Here is a 6,000-nt window from a genome sequence, read left to right as displayed (position 1 = left end):
GGGAAACTACATCAACTGATTCACAGTTCTTCAGTGAAAATGAGTTATATTCATCACATCATTGTCTCTCACAGATGCAAAGTAAAGCTTGCACCTTCAATCCTCAGCTATAATCAAGCATACACGTGAACCTATGAATATGTATTTTATTTGATCTAGTAGGTCAGAGTCTGGTGGGGCACGCTAGTCCAGATTAAATCTGCGCTCATGGCTCATCTGATTGGACCGAATCAAGATTCAACCCGGGCTAATTTCATGCCGATCTGGATGGATCAAGTGAAACTACACAGAAAGCAAAGTGAGTGTAATGGTTTGGGAAGACGGAGACCACATATACACGTAGAAATCATCTTGAAAGAGCTCATCTTCATACCGTAGCATCTGAAAAATAAGAGATCTTTTTACATGGCGCAACATCATATTTAAGAATATGACAATAAAACAAAACGTTCTATTTTTTCGGGCTATTTTTCTGAATTTTTCTTCAAACAAAATAAAATAAAAATTGTAAAGTACTTTTCAGGGCAGCACAGCGGAGCAGTGGATAGCGCGTCTGAGGCACAGTTCTGAGGTGGTGAAATCGAACCTTCCTGTGTGGATTTTGCATGTTCTCCCTGTGCTTGTGTGGGTTTCCTCTGGGCACTCTGGTTTCCTCCCACATTCCAAAAACATGCATTTCAGGTTAATTGGTCGGCCCAAATTGTCCGTAAGTGTGAATGAGCGAGTGCGTTGTCTGTCTTTGTGTGCCCTGCGATTGGCCGTCAACCAGTTCAAGGTGTCCCCTGCCCACTGCCCCTACTGAGGATAAGCGGTGAGATAATGGATGGATGGAAGTACTTTTTAGGTAATAAATTGACACTTAAAGTACTGTATTGCAGCTGGTACAAAATGTTGCAACAAGGCTTTTAACTAAGGGCCCGGTCACAGCCGTTTGCGTCTGTATCGCGGGTAAAATTTTGCGATTTTTTTTTTTGCCCGTGGTTGCCCGCGGTAGAAAATGCGCAAAATTGGCCAACCCGCTGTTTATCCGTGGTATGCCCGCAAAACAGACGCCGGCGACTGTTCCGCTTCCTCATCGCGTCAGTTCCGCGTGTGGACCACGGGTATAAAAGCTGCCGAGCCCGGCTGTAGAAATCATAACCGCTCAGGACACAGTCCCGTGAAGATCAAGATTTCAAGCTATGGCACCGAAGAAGAAGCCAATATGTTATTATTGTAATAGTTTTTCATTTTTATTTTATTGTCTTGTTATGAAATGAAAAGAAATGTCAAGAAATAAAAATGGATTAAGACATGGTCACTACGGTGACGGGGATCCAAGTTCACCCCTTGACGTCTCGAGCACAACTGACGTGTGCTCGACAAATCGCGCTGTATATACGCTGAGAAAGGCGTTTGACCGTCACACGCATTACACACGCTAATTCACGTGATGACACCGCGATACAGGCGCAGAACAAACGTGCTATGACCGTGCTCCACCCGCGATTACCCGCTAAAATTTCGCGTCCTACCCGCGTGTAACCACGCCCCGGCCGCGGCCGTAACACGTCGTTCCGCGTCAGTACCGCGTCATTACCTCGTGTGTACCACGTGTGCCGCCCGCGGTTACCCGTGGTCTAAAGTTTTGAGCAGCGCAAAACTTTTTCGCGCGGCCAGCCGCGTGTGAATTTCTTGCCGCGTGTAAAGCACGGCTGTATCTCGTCTGTATCGCGATCTCAAAGCGTCCAACAGGGTCTGCTTCACGGGCAGAAATTTCTGGCCGTGATTCAGCCTCGATACGCCCGTGAAAGGCTGTGTGACCGGGCCCTAAGACAAGAAAGTTTGATCACATTGCTCCGATTTTAGTTAACCTGCATTGGCATGTAAAACTAAAATTAATAATTCATTAAATAGATGTGTTTGGTGTTGAAGTTCTTTCTCATTTAACTCAAAATCACTGAATTTTCACACAATATTATGAATGTTATTAATACAATTAGTATTATATATTACTGTGCTGAGGCTCTGCAGATGCGGAGTGAGGCACCCAATGTTCTTGCCCGAAACACAACAATTATTATAGTCAGCAAGCTCACAGAAAGTCAAGCCATCCAGAATTTATTTTCTCATTGCATTGCCTTTTTTCATCATGGAGGATGCCTATCTATTTTTGTTCGTCTTTAACAGTGTTTTTTATTCAGGCATAGCACAAAAAACATCTATTATTAATTAGGAAAAGGGAAAAATAAACTATTTGCACACATACGCATGTGCCAAAAGGGAGTAGGCTGAAGCCTATTGATATTTTTATTCGGAATGAGCAGTGCATACCTTAATTCGTTATTTAAGACAATAACACCTTTTTTTCCGAGCTACAGTTTAATAATGCTTTCTGGCTCTGTCAACCAAATGGTTATGAAGGTTAGTTTACCTGTAAATATGATTGAGCTTCACCAGTCCTCACTAGCTAACTTTAGTTGCTAGAGGGAGATGGTGACTTTTCACCTCTATAGTAACATTTACATCGTTGTAACAATGATTTAACCCTGCCCCATTCAATCTGTTTTCCAGCATTCCATTTTGTCATTTCAGATCACATATTAAAAAGGAATTCCAAGGAGGATGCAGCTGCACTTTCCCTCCCCTGTACAGTTGGTTGGCGCTGAGCTCTGCCTGTGGGCACAGTGGATTTGACACAAGAGTGCTGATGAATCTCATCAGTTCAATGTGTTTATGTTTGCTAAGCCCTAAAAGCTTACTTGCGCTCAATGGACTGCTACAAAGTTAGCTCATTTTCTCTCACGGTCCTCTGTCGTCGTGTGGCCTCTTGCTGGTTCTTTTAGCCACAGTACCTTGGCTACGCTGTCTCCAAGATTTGTGTTATCCAATGCAAAATAGACCTTGACACAAATACAGTGAGCTTTTTCTTTCACCAACTCATGTCCCCTCCCCGTCGTCCCCCCAACAAATTGATCCCTTTTCACACTAAATACTACGGTCTTATCATCAGTAACCCCACCCCGCCTGTCACCTATTGGAACCAAGGAAGACTGATTGCCTATATGACAGCTAACCCCCCCATAATAATTCAAATGTCATGCCTACAAATCAGTATCGTAAAACAGTTTTAACCCAACTGATGCGGTAAGTGTTTTTGGGGGGTTGACAGGTAACTTCAAAGGAGATACGTGATTGAATTACCGGTGAAAGGCACAAAATGTTACTTCATAGACACAATCGCAATTTATACACACTGTCATGAAGCGGGAGGATTGAACTTGCTAAGATACCATTTTTGGGATGCCAGGGCCTGTAAGGCTTTCTCTGCTGTCTAAAAAATATCTGTGAACATCATGTGATGTTAATTATATTTTGTACATCAATACTTATAAAATATTTCCAAATTGTTTCACAGTTTACCTTCATTATTTCTCTCTGGTTGCGCTGCTTCAAATGTGTGCTTTCAGATTTAACCATTTAACCGATTTCAGCCATTAGTTGTTGCTTGGCTCAGCAATCTACTCGAAGACCTTCACAAAAAAATCTGAAGGCCGTGCACTGTGACGTGAGTCTTAAAGAAAGCTGGCATCTAAGCACCTTGAGAAATGTCACTGGTTTCATAAACTATGATTGGCTAAAGGGCTGTAATTAACCAAAGCGACAGCGCCAAAAGCCATTAAACTTGAAGATGCTAAGCTGAACAATGAAATATACTGTTGATTTAGTAGCGAAAGGTAGGGCAACTCAAAAGCAAACAAGGTTTTATCTGCCACTTTTAGCCTAGAGGTAGAATATCAAGCCAGAGCCAAAGTCCGACCCAATTAGAAGTTTGGGCCAGGTCAGACCTAAAATAACAATCATAACGTTCGGGTCAGGTTGGACAGAGATTCTCTCTTGCTGCCTATCTTTTTTTTATCATCATCCACCCGTCATTGTTCTTTGTTGTCTCTGTTTAAACAATCTTGTTCAACTTTAGTTACAAAAGACAGGCTCTACGTGTTTGGCCGTTAAATTTTCTCATATTTTTAAAATGACACCTGAAATTATTGTATGGATTGAACTAATATTGGTTTTATAGCATGGCTTTTTTAACATTTTATTTTGCCAACCTCGGGTACAGCCCTCACAAGTTCCCAAAGGGCTGCACAGATCACCATTACAACATGCCATGGCAAGGAAAAATACAAAACTCAAAATTGATATCAATTGATCAAAATAAACACAGCCCCACAAAAAGCAGTGCTTATCAGTGCTCCTAAAATAGGTTCACTACACTTGATTATGATTGCTCAGCTTTGTTAGGTAAAATAGGATGGACGCATGCTGGGTAATGAACTTTTACCACAAAAGGTACGGAATTAAACTGTGAAAATTCCCAAAGAGTTCAGTGATAAAACAGCAAACTCTGAATAACTGCAGAAAATTCCTCTTCGTGTGTGACAAATACAGTTGCGAGGGTGCCCAATGTTCTTTTCCAGGGACATTGTCTCGAAACCATGCTCAGAAAACGGTCAGAATGTGACAAATTCTGTCCGAGTAAATATGGTTTAATAAATGAATTAGCTTCATAAATAATGACTGTAATGACATTTTAGGGGACAATAAGCCAGAGCGTTGTCAGGAAATAGTTGATGTATGAGTTTCATGCCTCAGCGCTTCCTCAAAATGAACAGGCTCGGGAAGATAGCGGGGGACCTGCAACTAGCCTATTTCCTCGAATTATCTACTTGTTGTCAATTTGCACAGTGGAATTACACATGCAAATTAAACTGCCTGCACAAACACCACTTGGAGATGATAAAAGCAAATTAACAAAGGCTATAGAAGGAGGATTTATTTCACCGGCTAACCAGGGTCAGGCAATACATGTATTTTACAATAGTGTGCACCCGATTTTGGTGTAATTATATCATAGTACTACTTCTTTTAATTGTAATGTTTAGACGCTTACCCTCAACACTCAATACCTATTTAACTTTGTACTGTAACAAATAAATAAACAGGGTTTCTCAAACTTTATTGAGCCAAGGCACCCTCTTTTTCATTAAAGGGACACGGCGTCGGCATTTTTGACCACTAGATGTCGCTGTATTGTGTAGTGAAACCGAAAACGAGTGCTGCTAAGCGCAAGGGAGAATACATCCTACAGAGACTGAAAGTGACCAAACGGCACCATTTTTCTTTTCACCATTTTGCCCAGCCTTTTTGGCTTATTGGGGTACCCGTAGCAGCAAGATGCTGGACCATAAAGTCATATTCCTCCGGGTGAGCTTCAGGCTATGTTAAATGTCTCGACTTACACGTTTTTAAAACAGGACGTTTATTTGATAGTTCATGTGTTTTTGCTCATCTTTCAGATTAATATGGCATTTTTGTGTTGTGTTTTTTTCTTTCTTTTTTTTAACCACAATGTCTCTTTAAAAAAACTATTGAGACATACTGTCCCTCAAAAGTTATAATAATTAGTGGCATTAGTTTCATGTTTTTCTTCAAGTTTAGTCTATCATGTTGCCCTTGTCATTGTATTATTTATTATGGATAACAATTAGGAGTAATTAGGGATTTGACTCTATTTTTAACCTGTTTTGCTCTATTTTTGTCCTTTTTTTCCAGAAAAATCAAAAATGAAAACAGAATTATTGGTTGTGAATTGTATTTGCTGGGGTAACAAAATATTTGTTACTATATTTTCACTTTTTTGGGGGGAAACAAAATCATAAATAAAGCCTATTTGCAATACTTTTATTTCATTTATTATATTATATGTCAGAAACAGAACAGATGGTAGACCCAAACGCGTAACGTTTCACAACAAACATTTTTGCGGAAGCTGAGAAGTCAGGTTTGGGAAAGCAAGCGCCAGCAATCCGGCGATCACTGGGCAGAAGGAACAGGAAGTTCACGAGATCGGAGTGTGGTCGGAAGGCAGGAACGAGTTAAGTGGTCGGGACAGGCGATCGGAGCATGGTTGATGGGCAAACACGGGTCGAGTAGCCCTGGCGGGAAATTGGAGCGTGC

Source organism: Urocampus carinirostris, chromosome 13 (genome assembly GCF_059441175.1).
Source record: "Urocampus carinirostris isolate Australia breed hairy pipefish chromosome 13, RoL_Ucar_1.0, whole genome shotgun sequence".
In the NCBI taxonomy this organism is placed as follows: domain Eukaryota; kingdom Metazoa; phylum Chordata; class Actinopteri; order Syngnathiformes; family Syngnathidae; genus Urocampus; species Urocampus carinirostris.
This window is presented reverse-complemented; position numbering follows the sequence as displayed.